Raw genomic sequence first — 16,991 nt, forward strand, 5'->3', positions numbered from 1 at the left:
ACCTCGCTCCGCTTATCGAAGGAGCTAGGAAAATGAAGAACGAAGAATGACATGGTATTATTTAAATGAAAACTCTTTCTAGCTAGCTTGGTCTCTTACACAACGTTTCTGCTGCTGCTCATCGAATGATGCTCAATAATAACTGAAATAATGTACGTATCATTCTACAGTGTGAACATACTTCTAGCCTTTAACAAATACTACATCTTCTGTCTTATTTAATCATGGTGACACTGACTCATCTCGAGCTGTCATTAGTAACTGTCGTTTGTAACTGTCATTTTTAAATTCCCTGAATTCCAATAACAAAATAAATTAGTTTACTATCAAAATAAAAGTACCCATGGTAGAGCTGTCAAAATATACATGGTACATGTGGATTTGTTTCTCATTTTAGCTGGACCAGCGAACGTAAGCATCACAGGCTCTGAGCTGATGACCCCAATGACCCCAAACAGCTTCGAGTGCTACGCTGACTGCCGTCCCTCCTGTAACTACACCTGGGATGTTGGGGGCTATTTGGTGTTTGGATCGGGGAACAGGATTGCCGTAATCCCCGAACAGTTCTTCTTCAATAACATCCTGACCTGCAAGGCCATCAACAGTGTGTCAGGCCTCTATGCCACGGCAACCATGACTGTGACATGTAGGTTACTGACTTAGTGACAGAAGCGGGCTTTTTAATAATTTGATAATAGACAATAGTTGGTTTGTCCTAAAAGCCTTCTAACATTGATCTGTGGTCTAATTATGCTTTGCTATGTTCAGACGGCCCCTCAGAAGTAACCATCGTCGGACCTGACTATGTGACGGTGGGAGTGCCAGGCAGCGTAGGGTGTACTGCTGTCTGCTCTCCCTCGTGTAACTACACCATGAGCCTGGATGGGCAGAGTGAGCAGGGCAACGAGCTGGCATTCTCTGTTCCCCCCTTGGTGGAGTCCTTGACCGTGACATGCACTGCACACAATACCTATGGGAATGTCACAGTAAGAAAGACACTACAGGTTCTAGGTGGGTTGTTTGTTGGTTTTGGTGACACCTGATAAAGTGATATGCAGTATCAAGAGGACTCCGGTTTTATATATATATATATGTTACGGTACATGTGGGAACACGGTACATGTGGGAAAACTAGGGTTAGGGTTAGGGGTAGGGGTAGGATTAGGGTTAGGGTTAGACATGCCAGCATGTACCAAATCGACGTAGCACCTAACCCTAACCCTAGTTTTCCCACATGTACCGTATTCCCACATGTACCGTAACATATATATATATATATATAAAACTTTGTGATTTTCTGACCATAGCTCTGACCAAAATTGTCAAATTCTCAAATGTTTTGTATGTTGATATTTAGACTTTGCTTCATGTGAAGTTGGTAAAGTCGGTATTCTTAAGTTGATGATTGTGGACTTGTGTCTCATTTTAGCTGGACCAGCCAACGTAACAATCAGAGACCTGATGACCCCAGAGGAGCCATACAGCTTCCAGTGCCACGCTGACTGCCGTCCCTCCTGCAACTACACCTGGTGGAGTGGCTATTTTAGTTTTGGACCGGGGAAAGTGATTTCCGTAGATTCCGAAGATTTCCCCACCTCCAACAAGACCCTGACCTGCAAGGCTACCAACACTGTGTCAGGCCTCTATGCCTCGGCAACCAAGATCCTGACATGTAGGTTACTGACATAGAGACAGAGGCAGGCTTTTTTAATAATTTGATGTATATTTTCATTAATGCTACATGTATATTACAAAGTTCGCTCCCATGAGTCTATTAATATAATTGCATACTCTCTCCCTCGGTTGTGCTGCTTCCAGTGCAGCTCATATAAATGAGCTTTTATCCAATCAGATTTTCCTGTCAGATCCTGTGCTGTCTGGGTGAAAAATCTGCCATTGAGGCCTTGAGAATTTCTAGTGAACTCCCTTTGCTGCTGAAACAAATGGGGTGGATGTTGTTGATTGTCATATTCTTTAACCAATCGTTGCCATGTTGGGCGTATTGTTTGACACGCTGTAGCCTTCTAGCTGGCCTAGCCGTCTACGGGCATGCATTAACATTTTCAGACGTCAAAAGTTAGGTTATTACGCTTTAAATGTCCTACGTAAGTGTTGCATGTTTGTTCAATCTCAATGACAGCAACTGTGGTCACCAAGACCATGTGGGAGGAAGGTAGAGTAGAATCTCCCATGATCTAAAGGGTTAACACAACACAAGTCTTTAGTTGGTGTTTATTGCCATTATGTATTCATAATGCTGTGGTATATATGGGCCTAATGCCTGTCCTAATGTCTTGTTTCTTGTGTTATTTTGTACTCACAGTCGATGGCACTACTGTAAATCCATGGCCATCAGCAGGATCCATGGCCAAACAGACTTCAGCACTGATTCTGTTTGCAGTCACACTTCCCATCGTATTTTCACCATGAACCAGAAGAGGGCAGCACTGTACAGGGAGGTGAGTCCTGCGTCATGCTATGTAGCAGTCATGATAACTTGAACACACCTCATTCAAAAAGTCAACACACATTATTTGGCTATTATTACCTCATTCAAGTCAACCAGTAGTTCTATGTGTGACTTATAGATAAGGAGCTAGCAGAGCCTCCCATATCATGATGTCATATCATGATGTCATGATGTTTACACATACCCCTGGTCACTGTGGACACTCAATTTAGCCGTTGCACATATTTTTGCACATGCCATATTATTACACATATTAGCATGTTTTTGTATACCTAATTTTTCATATTAGTCTCTAATTATACATCTACATATACGGACTATACCTATCGCCCACATACCACAACTGTACATAGCTTATTGTTATCCACCTGTTGTATATAGCTACTATCTACTGTACATATAATATTATACTTATCATTTCATAATTGTACATATCCTATACTTATACTACTTGAACTGTAATATTGTGACCTTAGAATTATAAGGTTCTATCTCCGTTTAGGGTAGTTTAGAGACATTGAGCGTCAAAGTTTTTAAATTCCATTATGTTTTGTGAGATGGAACCTTTGTATTTTATTAATTACTAACAAAAAAATGTCAACATTTTAAAAATAACACCACACAGGCATTAATACACACCTAATGGATCAGATTATGTAAAAAAACTCTAATTTTGACAAAAATGGAGATAGAACCTTATAATTCTAACGTCACAATATGATACACTATCATGTCTTTGAACAATATCATTATTTGCGCTCCTGGTTAGATGCTAAATCAATTGAACCAATTCAGTAACATGCCCCTGTGATGTGTTTGACCTTTTCAGCACGAAGACTTGAGATGGAGATGAAGGATGCAGCTTTCTGTCTCTGTGAAGGGCACAGAGCGACAACACAAACTATTTAGATATTAGATTCACCCTGACTAATTGGTGTTATATGGATTCATTCTTGACTCAATTAATATACCCCCAAAGAGGTGTCTGTCGTCAAATTGCAGAATAAAATAATAAATCATAAAAAAAAACGTTACTGTGTTTGAAACTGTTTCAGTGAATTGTAATTCCAATATTACTTCCTAAACCAATATCATATTGGATTCATAGTTAATACCAATTGTTCCCTTTCATGATCAAAAAGACAGTATTTTGAAGTGTTTGTATTTGAGTAATGTGTTCACATATCTTCTGAGGTATAGCAATCATATACTTCACAAAACAAAAACAATAAAGACCATTCATTCATTCAAAAGATGAGGGCCCACCCAGAATTTGTATGTACATGTATGTATGTATGTATGTTGTGGGATGTGAAACATTTTCCTTTGTTGAATTTTGTCCCACTCAAAATATTTAATATATTTACCAGGAAAGATTTGAAAAAAATGAAAAAACCAAGGAAAGACACAGGTGGCCGTAGTTGAAGTAAAGTTTATTGCACGCTTCACAGAATGCCACAAACAGTGAGCAGAGGAGCTAAGGAATACACCATACGACCGAACAAGAGGATTCCCAGCCTGTACCGTTCTAACATGGTTTGTTTCAGCCCTTTTATAGAGCCTAGATGGTGTCTATTCAGCTCTTTTCCCAATATGTGATCATGAAATGGTATTTAGGATGTCCTTGACACGTTCCTCACCATCCTGGCACCAGCATAAGGCATCTGAATGAAGACCTCCTCATTCAGCTTTCTCTAGGGAAAATGGACTCTACTCTACTCCCGGTCTTACCATTTGTTTACTTTATTGGGGATGCTTTAATCACTCATCATCTTTGGTACATGGATATGAGATGAGTTTTAAGTGAAAACATCAAATTGAACACCCGGTTAGTTTGTCAAATAAAGATCTTGTGTGAAGGGAAACATGTTAAAACACTACTTCTTAACTACTTTGTAAGTGTGCCAGAGCTGGGACGAGAGAGAGATGTTTTTCCTAATGGAGTGAGAGTTGAACCCAGATAAGGCTGCAGCTGCAAGGGCCCAAGCTGCAAGAGCCCCCTCTCCTCCCTGTCTATCAACCGCATGCCCAGCCCCTGTATGCAAACAACCCAGACTAGTGCCTCTTATGGAGACACGGAGAACTACACTACTGATATAGAGTTACAGGGTTACAGAAACTATACATACCTGTCAACATTGGGATTTGAAAATAAGGGATATTTCCCCAAAAATAAGGGAAAATAAGGGATATCCCCCCTGCGCACCCCCGGGTCATCCTCTCCCCCCCCCCCACCATCCACAAACCATACCCCTTACATTTAGACTGTACACACAGTCAATCCTAACATCACCACCAGGCAACCATAGGATACCCCTTACATTTAGACTGGACACACAGTCAATCCTAACATCACCACTAGGCAACCATAGGATATCCCTTACATTTAGACTGTACACACAGTCAATCCTAACATCACCACGAGGCAACCATAGGATATCCCTTACATTTAGACTGTCCACACAGTCAATCCTAACATCACCACTAGACAACCATAGGATATCCCTTACATTTAGACAAAGCTACACACAGTCAATCAACCACCTGCTTCAGTGCAACAAGAATTAAGTAGTTCCTACATTAAGTAAGTGACTACAGGTGGTCAGAATCAGATACCTGGTTGAAAGTAAAATACTTTGAACATCCCTGCATGAAAACACAAAAGGGCATATCAATTCAGCACATGTATTTATACATTACTTGACACCATGATGTCAATGGGAAAAGAGTGGCGCAAAGCTACCAGCGATCATTTCAAAACAGCGATAATCGAGGCTGTGTTCGTAAAAAACGCTCTGGAAATCTGATCACCACTCATGGAATGCCTCTTATCCAATCAAATTACTTGGTCCCTTTATGACGTTGCACCTAGTGTGCGTTCCGGCACTCTCAGAGCAAAATTACGAACGCAGCCCAAGAAACTCTGACATGGATATAGCGATTGTGCGCATGCGCCAACTAACGTCTAACAATTAAGTGTTCAATTATATTATATTATAGGTGGAAAAATACGGGAGATTTACGGGGAAATATTTAAACGGGAGCACAGCGGGAAAGAAAGGTAAAATACGGGAGAATCCCGGGGAAAACGGGAGGGTTGACAGGTATGATCCCCAGTCCCTTACCTTCCATTTCCTAGACTTTGAGGACCAAAACCCTGATTGAAGAGAAGATCTAGAATAGAAAATGCAGGCATTTCATGTCACCTCGCTCAGTGATAAATGATTCGCTAAACTGCATCAACAACAAGGACAGAAACGACAGAAACGCCCCCCTAGATGAGAGGTGACCAGCCATCGAATGTCCAAAGTTGCATGACGGCACCTCTCTGATAATGTTATCTTGTATTGCGGCAGTGGATTGTAAACGTTTCCAAAACATATATTATAACATATAAGTATGTTTCTTTTTCACCTTATTTGACACGGTCAGATCCTCCTTTTGGTTTCTGGGATCGCTTCTACCACTGAGGATCCGAAAACTGGCGCTAAACGAAGGCCCCCAGGACACTGGCAGCACCCATCTGACCTTACTTGCAGGAATTACCGATCCCGATTTGGTAATGAAACCCCATTGTTCTCCCTGGATGATTGGCAGTACCAGAACAAATTAATTACAATTAAGCCCTACAGGGCCAGAGGTCAGCCCAGGACCAGGGGTCCCCAGCCTACAGAGGTCCTGAGGACCAGGGGACCCCAGCCTACAGAGGTCCTGAGGTCCCCAGCCTACAGAGGTCCTGAGGACCAGGGGTCCCCAGCATACAGAGGTCCTTAGGACCAGGGGACCCCAGCCTACAGAGGTCCTTAGGACCAGGGGTCCCCAGCCTACAGATCAGCCGTGTGTGTGTGTGCGCGTGTGCATGCGCAGGGGTGATGAGTGAGCTGCGTAATCTCATGACCCATGTTGCTGACCAGGGGCCAGGCACTTACGGAAGGCAGTGGCAGCACCCATCTGACCTTACTTGCAGGAATTACCGATCCCGATTTGGTAATGAAACCCCATTGTTCTCCCTGGATGATTGGCAGTACCAGAACAAATTAATTAAAATTAAGCCCTACAGGGCCAGAGGTCAGCCCAGAACCAGGGGTCCCCAGTCTACAGAGGTCCTGAGGACCAGGGGACCCCAGCCTACAGAGGTCCTGAGGACCAGGGGTCCCCAGCCTACAGAGGTCCTGAGGACCAGGGGACCCCAGCCTACAGAGGTCCTGAGGACCAGGGGTCCCCAGCATACAGAGGTCCTTAGGACCAGGGGACCCCAGCCTACAGAGGTCCTTAGGACCAGGGGTCCCCAGCCTACAGATCAGCCGTGTGTGTGTGTGCGCGTGTGCATGCGCAGGGGTGATGAGTGAGCTGCGTAATCTCATGACCCATGTTGCTGACCAGGGGCCAGGCACTTACGGAAGGCAGTGGCAGCACCCATCTTACCTTACTTTTTATTTTATTTTATTTTTTGAATTTCCACATTTATTTTCAAGAGACTTAGGAAATGGGTATTAAAACATTCCTTTTCTCTATTACCTAACAAAAGTGTGCACAACAATAAGTTGCGTACATTGAAGTGTGAAAAAAAACCTTTACCCAATGAAATAGAACAACAAACAGTGTACATTGAACTATGAAAAAAATCTTTACCCAATGAAACAGACAAAACATGAAGTGTATAAATTGTGTAAATTGGATTACAATAAAATGTAGCTGCTCACTCAGACTGATGACAAGATGAGTGATTATGGAAAACCTTTGGTGAGCCACCGCATAATAATAATAAACTGTAGTCCAGAGGTAAACAAGTAAAGGTTCATGTTGATGTTGTTGAAGGCCTGATGATCTCCACTGTGGTTGTCAGAACTTTCTTCTGTTAAGCCATGGCGATGCTTAAAATGTCTGTGCTTCTACTCGCAGGACAAGTCTTTGCACTTGTTACAGCACGGGTTGGTGTCCTCAAACAGACCCACGGTACCAGGCCTGTAACGATGGGGCTTCTTGACTCCACCGGTGGAGGGGGCGCTCTTACGAGCAGCCTTGGTGGCCAGCTGTTTACGTGGAGCCTTTCCTCCAGTGGACTTACTTGGGTCAGATTCTGTCTGCTTGGTACGAGCCATTGCAACGAGTTATCACCCTGAAATCTAAAATGCTTTGCATATTCAGGCTTGGCTAACATCTAATTTCGTATAATGTTCAAATAATTAAATACATCCTTAAAGTGACTGATGTCCAAAAGCACAAATTTGAGGTAACTTTGTCCAACTGCATAAATAGATGCATTCAACGATGAGTGTTTAATGTTTGGAGCCACTTCAGTTGTGATTTTTCTCGAATTGCTCAAGATCCTCAGCGTCAAGCTTCTCTATTTTCTTGTCTATGGAGGGGGAAAAGTGTAAACAGTGTGAACCCTGTCTTTTGGATGCATCAATGTCAAATCTTGAGTGCTCAATCTAGACAAAGAAACAAACATACTGAAATGTTTTTCGATTCTGTTGAGAATGTTCATGCTGTGTTTGCTGTCAACCATATTGACTGCAAGCCCCCTCTTGCCAAAACGTCCTGTGCGACCAATCCGGTGAAGGTATGTCTCATTGTCATGATTTTAATCAGATGGTATGGGAAGCGGCTGCCACGGATCTGGTGGTTCTTGTCATTATGGACACTGAAGGAGTTTGTTTGGGTCACTGGCATCTTTTATTTCAGTGTCTTCGAAGCGTTGCAGCTCCTCAATTGTAGCAGTGGTCTTCGTGGGAGTGCAAGTTGATCCCAATGTGAAGGCCATGCTTCTACTGCGTCACTCTCAGCTCCAGGTTCATGCATCCACGTGGCAAACGTTGAAATAAATTGAGTCAGTGCGTTAGCGAACTCTGCCGTTTTTGCTTTATATTGTACCATACATCCAGGGTTCGAGTTATGTGGGAGCCAATGGGAGCTCTCTAGACCAGGTTAACACAAAGATCTAATCCTTGAGTTCAGTAGAAAAAAAACTATCTGTAAAAACAGATTAAAATTGCAGACCGCAACACCGCCGCCAACGCATCTCGGCTAGCCTGGCTAACGGCTAACAGTCAACAGGTTCGGTATCCCGCCGACCGGCATGATGCTGAAATATTCCATCCCCCGCTTACTGGAGCTGAGAAATCACACAATTCCAGCGTGTGTTTCAGTTACCAAAAACCTTGGTCTTTTCCACCGCCCACGATATATCCATAGAAGCACCCGTCGTCAGTTTGTGTATTGTCAGACCGGTCACAACATACCATCCATCCGCTCAGCTGAGCGCTCCGTCGCATCTGTTCCACGTCGTCAGAACACTGTCGCGTCTGGAGTTTGTAGAAACGGAATCACCGCGAGAGCACTACAACCCAAGCAGCAGCATGAAAAACGTGGAGTGGATTTTCGTGTTCTCATTCCACTACAGAGACTCACCACCTTACCAACAGTCAAAATAGACCTTTTTAACACCCAATCACTTACTCTTAAAGCACCACTCATAAATGAACATATTCTGGACAAGGGCTTAGACCCGATGTGTCTTAGTGAAACCTGGCACCAGCCTGAGGTTTATTCTAGCCTGAATATAGCCTGTCCACCTGGCTATAGCTATACTCAGAAAGCCCGCAGTACTGGTCGGGTGGGTGGCGGCTTAGCCATTTTTCATAAAAATGAGCTGGAAATAACACCCCTCCCCCTCCCCTCACCATCTTCATTTGAATGCCTTGCTGTTAAATGTAAACCACCTTTTTCCATGACATTATTACTCACCTACCGGCCACCTAAACTTAAACCAAATTCAGTCTTCATCTCAGAAATACATGACCTTCTCACATCACTCTGCACTTCATCTTCCAATATCGTAGTTCTTGGTGACGCAAATATCCACGTTGACAATCCCTCCTGCCCCTTTGCTCGTGAATTCCTGCAACTCCTCGACTGCCTCAACCTCTCACAACATGTCCATGTCCCTACTCACAGGAAGGGCCACACACTGGACTTGGTCATCACTGACACCACCAACCCGGTCAGCAACCTAGTTGCCTACGAAATGGGAGTGTCCGACCACAAGGTCATTTCCATGGTTCTACCATTCCCTCCCTCCCATACCAAACCAAAACGCCAAATACACTTCAGAAATCTGAAACGCATAAACCCAGAAACCCTGACTTCAGACCTCAATCATCTCTCCTCTGCCACCCATTCATCAGCTACTGAATCGGTGGCATTCTATACAATACATCCCTGAGCAGCCTCCTGGACACCCATGCCCCACTACAAACTCAAACTGTTTCCTTTTCTCGTTCAGCTCCCTGGTTCACCAGCGAGCTTCGGAAAATGAAGGCGGCTGGGCGTGTCCTGGAGCGGCGGTTCATTGCCTCGGAACTTACAGTCCATAAAATGGCCTACAGGGATCATCAAAAGGCCTACTCTAAGTCCCTCAGGGAGGCGCAGGCAAACTTCTACTCAAACATCATCAACAACAGTCCCGGCAACTCAAAGCAGCTTTTCTCAACAATAAATCACTTCCTGAAACCACGAATTCCCACAAACAAAACAACCACAACTGAACAATGTAACAACTTCCTTTCGTTCTTCAGAACAAAAGTTGACACTATTCGCTCCTCCCTCTCTGCCACACCTACTCCATCTGCCCCGACTGCCAGCCCACAGCCTGGGCCGCCCCAGCCTCTCCACTGCTTTTCCCCCACTACACAGCAAGAAGTCGAGAAAATCATCAGTCGCATGAAACCTTCCACCTGCACCCTGGACCCCCTTCCCACAGCACTCGTCAAACTGAACATCCAAGCCATAAGCCCCTTGATCACCAAAACCATCAATCACTCCCTACTGTCTGGCCATGTCCCATCAGCTCTGAAAACAGCCATCATTACTCCCCTTCTTAAGAAACCGACCCTAGACCCGGATACCTTCGCAAACTACAGACCCATTTCTAACCTCCCGTTCCTCTCCAAGGTCCTGGAGAAAATAGTTGCCACCCAACTCCAACATCACCTCAGCAGCAATAACATTGCAGAAAAATTCCAGTCTGGTTTCCGCTCCGCCCATAGCACTGAAACAGCACTGGTCAGGGTGACAAACGACATTCTCATGGCAGCCGATGCCGGCTCTCCTTCTCTCCTCATCCTCCTGGACCTCACAGCCGCCTTTGACACCGTCGACCACACCATCCTCCTAGACCGCCTTCACTCCACTATCGGACTCTGCTACACTGTTCTGGACTGGTTCACATCCTATCTTTCCGAACGCACCGAGTGCATCTCCTTGGGAGGTGCAAAGTCCCGGACCCAGCCTGTCACCTGTGGTGTCCCCCAAGGATCCGTACTCGGACCCACCCTCTTCACCCTGTACATGTTACCCCTCGGCCGTGTCATCAGCAAGCATGGTATCCCCTACCATTGCTATGCTGACGACACACAACTCTACATTAAACTGGACCCAACCCCTCAGTCAACCTCATCTGCACTCACCATCTGCCTGGAGGAGATAAAGGCGTGGATGAGAGTTAACTTCCTTCAATTAAATAGCTGCAAAACAGAAGCCATCCTCATCGGCACCCCTCACCAGGTTAAATCATCCCCCATAACAAGCATCACTTTCTCTGGACAGGTTATCCCTCTGTCATCCGTCGTCACCAACCTTGGTGTTCGAATGGACCCCGACCTCAACTACGAGGCCCACATTAAACACATATCCAAAACGTCATTCTTCCACCTTAGAAATATAGCAAAACTCCGCCCCACCCTGTCTTTGCCCGATGCCGAGAAGTTAGTCCATGCCTTTGTCTCCTCCAGGCTCGACTACTGCAACGCACTTCTCATCGGGATCCCTAGCAAGAGCCTTCAGAAGCTCCAGTACATTCAGAACAGCGCTGCTAGGATCCTGATGAGAGTGCGCAAATACGATCACATCACACCCATCCTCCACTCACTACACTGGCTTCCCATCTCCTCTCGGACAATTTACAAAATCTCACTGTTAACTCATCAATGCATTCACGGCAACGCACCCCCTTACCTCAAGGACCTGGTCAAATCCCACAGCCCCTCCACTCGCACTCTCCGCTCATCAAATGCAAACCTCCTCAAACCCACCAAAACCCACCTCCGCTCCATGGGAGACCGGGCCTTCTGCTCCATCGCCCCCGAACTGTGGAACGCCCTCCCTGCCCACCTGAGAGCACCACAGTCGGTCGACTCTTTTAAGAGCGGACTTAAGACTCATCTTTTTAACAAAGCGTTCCAGTAGCCAGATTTGTATTTATTTTTTTCTTTAGTTTTATGCCACAGTGTCTTTTTAACCTTTCTGCTTTTGATGTTTTTAGTGATCTTTATTGTGTTGTGCTGTTTTTGTTTCTTTTATTGACTGTAGCACTTTGAGATTCTTGAAATGTAAAGTGCTTTATAAATAAAATCCATTATTATTATTATTATTATTATTATTATTAAATAATTGATCTCATTATGACGTGAAGTGATGTGAAAGCAATTTCCCCACTGTGCCGTGAAAGGGAGGAGAGCGAGGTGAAGTATCTTGGTCATGTGATCTCCAAGGATGGGGTGGCCACAGACCCAGATAAGATTTGTGCAGTTGCCAACTGGGCCCCACCAAAACACATCTCAGAACTTCGCTCATTTTTAGGTTTTAGCAGCTATTACAGGCGGTTTGTTCATGGTTTCGCAACCCTTGCTGCCCCCTTGCATCGTCTAGTGCACATGTGTCAGTCATATAAACTGCTACTTCCACCATCCATGCGGGTTCATCCCACCTTTCATGTGTCCCTCCTGAAACCCTTCATTACATGCCCCCTGGCCCCCCGCCGCGTATCGTTGATGGACAAACGGTATACACGGTGAGGAGGATCATGAATTGCCGTCGGAGGGGTAGGGGGTTTCAGTTTTTGGTGGACTGGGAGGGTATGGGCCGGAGGAACGGTCCTGGGTGCATCAGAGGGATATACTGGACCCTTCTCTGATTGAGGACTATCGACGGTTACATCCTGAGGCACCCAGGTGAACGGCAGGTGCCGTTCGTCGGGGGGGGATACTGTCAGGTTGGGGATCGCTCTATTGTTGAGCGACCCTTTGGCGCCCCCTATGATGTGTATTGTTTCTCTGTCTGTCCTAATTGTCTGTGATTGTTAACAACTGTGAGTGATTGTCTTGGTCTATTTATATCCCCCTGTGTTTTCCCTCTGTGTCGGTTGTTCACTTGACGTTGCGTTGTGTGTGGTGCGTGTCCTCGTAGTCTTACCGCAGTCTTATCGCTCCTCGTCTGCCTAGGAGATAAGTACATATTGACTATTGTAAGTAGTTTGCATTGCCATATTATATTGACGGCGTTTTGGGAGACAAAAGCCAACTCCCCTTTTTTAATTTGTTTAATTTTATTTGATTATTTACGCATTCATCGGAGACTTGCTTTCTCCTCCTTTTGTTTCATCGCTTACTGTGCGGTTTATTATTCATGTTGCTCAAATAAAGAGTACCTTTATTTTGAATCATATCCCTGCATCGATCCATTCTGTTCTGCTCTGCACCTGGGTCCAAATACATTGACTAACCGTAACATTGAGGCCTTCAGAATTCAAGTGAATCCGCTTTGCTGTTTCAGTTATCAACTAACAGACAATCTACATGCATTTCAATAATGTATTTTATTGTGTCCACTGGATTAGAATTGTTGTAGGGCCTGGATAGTACTGGTGTTGCTAAGTGTAGGTCTTTAAGTCAGTATAGTCTATTTGAAATGCTTATGCTTATTTTATTCAATCATTTTCACAGTTATTTGCTTAAGTACAATAGTTGGTTTGTCCTAAAAGCCTTCTAACATTGGTCCATGGTCTAATTATGCTTTGCTATGTTCAGATGACCCCTCAAATGTAAACATCGGACCTGACTATGTGACGGTGGGAGTGCCAGGCAGCGTAGGGTGTACTGCTGTCTGCTCTCCCTCGTGTAACTACACCATGAGCCTGGATGGGCAGAGTGAGCAGGGCAACGAACTGGCATTCTCTGTTCCCCCCTTGGTGGAGTCCTTGACCGTGACATGCACTGCACACAATACCTATGGGAATGTCACAGTAAGAAAGACACTACAGGTTCTAGGTGGGTTGTTTGTTGGTTTTGGTGACACCTGATAAAGTGATATGCAGCATCTCTATATATGCAGCATGTAGCTGTCCTCGATATTTTTCATTAGTAAACGAACTCTGAGTGTCTCTGCTGAGTGCTTTTAAGCACAATCGCAATATGGTTACTTCATAGCTTCACAAATATACATGGAAAGGCACACTTTAGGTTACACCGTACATACAAATACATGGAACACATAAATTACATGAAACACTTAAATACATTTCCAACACTTAACATACCTCGCTCCGCTTATCGAAGGAGCTAGGAAAATGAAGAAGGAAGAATGACATGGTATTACATTTAAATGAAAACTCTTTCTAGCAGCTTGGTCTCTTACACAAAGTCTCTGCTGCTGCTCAAGGGAATACATTTTTCGAATGATGCTCAATAATAACTGAAATAATTGACGTATCATTCTACAGTGTGAACATACTTCTAGCCTTTAACAAATACTACATCTTCTGTCTTATTTAATCATGGTGACACTGACTCATCTCGAGCTGTCATTAGTAACTGTCGTTTGTAACTGTCATTTTTAAATTCCCAGAATTCCAATAACAAAATAAATTAGTTTACTATCAAAATAAAAGTACCCATGGTAGAGCTGTCAAAATATACATGGTACATGTGGATTTGTTTCTCATTTTAGCTGGACCAGCGAACGTAAGCATCACAGGCTCTGAGCTGATGACCCCAATGACCCCAAACAGCTTCGAGTGCTACGCTGACTGCCGTCCCTCCTGTAACTACACCTGGGATGTTGGGGGCTATTTGGTGTTTGGATCGGGGAACAGGATTGCCGTAATCCCCGAACAGTTCTTCTTCAATAACATCCTGACCTGCGAGGCCATCAACAGTGTGTCAGGCCTCTATGCCACGGCAACCATGACTGTGACATGTAGGTTACTGACTTAGTGACAGAAGCGGGCTTTTTAATAATTTGATAATAGACAATAGTTGGTTTGTCCTAAAAGCCTTCTATCATTGATCTGTGGTCTAATTATGCTTTGCTATGTTCAGACGGCCCCTCAGAAGTAACCATCGTCGGACCTGACTATGTGACGGTGGGAGTGCCAGGCAGCGTAGGGTGTACTGCTGTCTGCTCTCCCTCGTGTAACTACACCATGAGCCTGGATGGGCAGAGAGAGCAGGGCAACGAGCTGGCATTCTCTGTTCCCTCCTTGGTGGAGTCCTTGACCGTAACATGCACTGCACACAATACCTGAGAGAATGAGAATGTCACAGTAAGAAAGACACTACAGGTTCTAGGTGGGTTGTTTGTTTATCAGGTGACACCTGATAAAGTGATATGCAGTATCAAGAGGACTCTGGTTTATATATATATATATATATATATATATATATATATATATATATATATATGTTACGGTACATGTGGGAAAACTAGGGTTAGGGGTAGGGTTAGGATTAGGGTTAGGGTTAGACATGCCAGCATGTACCAAATCGACGTAGCACCTAACCCTAACCCTTGTTTTCCCACATGTACCGTAACATATATATATATATATATATATATATAACTTTGTGATTTTCTGACCATAGCTCTGACCAAAATTGTCAAATTCTCAAATGTTTTGTATGTTGATATTTAGACTTTGCTTCATGTGAAGTTGGTAAAGTCGGTATTCTTAAGTTGATGATTGTGGACTTGTGTCTCATTTTAGCTGGACCAGCCAACGTAACAATCAGAGACCTGATGACCCCAGAGGAGCCATACAGCTTCCAGTGCCACGCTGACTGCCGTCCCTCCTGCAACTACACCTGGTGGAGTGGCTATTTTAGTTTTGGACCGGGGAAAGTGATTTCCGTAGATTCCGAAGATTTCCCCACCTCCAACAAGACCCTGACCTGCAAGGCTACCAACACTGTGTCAGGCCTCTATGCCTCGGCAACCAAGATCCTGACATGTAGGTTACTGACATAGAGACAGAGGCGGGCTTTTTAAATAATTTGATGTATATTTTATATATATTATATGTAATGCTACATGTATATTACAAAGTTCGCTCCCATGAGTCTATTAATATAATTGCATACTCTCTCCCTCGGTTGTGCTGCTTCCAGTGCAGCTCATATAAATGAGCTTTTATCCAATCAGATTTTCCTGTCAGATCCTGTGCTGTCTGGGTGAAAAATCTGCCATTGAGGCCTTGAGAATTTCTAGTGAACTCCCTTTGCTGCTGAAGCAAATGGGGTGGATGTTGTTGATTGTCATATCGTTGCCATGTTGGGCGTATTGTTTGACACGCTGTAGCCTTCTAGCTGGCCTAGCCGTCTACGGGCATGCATTAACATTTTCAGACGTCAAAAGTTAGGTTATTACGCTTTAAATGTCCTACGTAAGTGTTGCATGTTTGTTCAATCTCAATGACAGCAACTGTGGTCACCAAGACCATGTGGGGGAAGGTAGAGTAGAATCTCCCATGATCTAAATGGTTAACACAACACAAGTCTTTAGTTGGTGTTTATTGCCATTATGTATTCATAATGCTGTGGTATATATGGGCCTAATGCCTGTCCTAATGTCTTGTTTCTTGTGTTATTTTGTACTCACAGTCGATGGCACTACTGTAAATCCATGGCCATCAGCAGGATCCATGGCCAAACAGACTTCAGCACTGATTCTGTTTGCAGTCACACTTCCCATCGTATTTTCACCATGAACCAGCAGAGGGCAGCACTGTACAGGGAGGTGAGTCCTGCGTCATGCTATGTAGCAGTCATGATAACTTGAACACACCTCATTCAAAAAGTCAACACACATTATTTGGCTATTATTACCTCATTCAAGTCAACCAGTAGTTCTATGTGTGACTTATAGATAAGGAGCTAGCAGAGCCTCCCATATCATGATGTCATATCATGATGTCATGATGTTTGCTCATACCCCTGGTCACTGTGGACACTCAATTTAGCCGTTGCACATATTTTTGCACATGCCATATTATTACACATATTAGCATGTTTTTGTATACCTAATTTTTCATATTAGTCTCTAATTATACATCTACATATATGGACGCATACCACAACTGTACATAGCTTATTGTTATCCACCTGTTGTATATAGCTACTATCTACTGTACATATAATATTATACTTATCATTTCATAACTGTACATGTCCTATACTTATACTACTTGAACTGTAATATTGTGACCTTAGAATTATAAGGTTCAATCTCCGTTTAGGGTAGTTTAGAGATATTGAGCGTCAAAGTTTTTAAATTCCATTATGTTTTGTGAGATGGAACCTTTGTATTTTATTAATTACTAACAAAAAAATGTCAACATTTAAAAAATAACACCACACAGGCATTAATAAACACCTAATGGATCAGATTATGTAAAAAAACTCTAATT

This window comes from Nansenia antarctica, assembly GCF_963989245.1.
Source record: "Nansenia antarctica genome assembly, chromosome: 8".
In the NCBI taxonomy this organism is placed as follows: Eukaryota; Metazoa; Chordata; class Actinopteri; order Argentiniformes; family Microstomatidae; genus Nansenia; species Nansenia antarctica.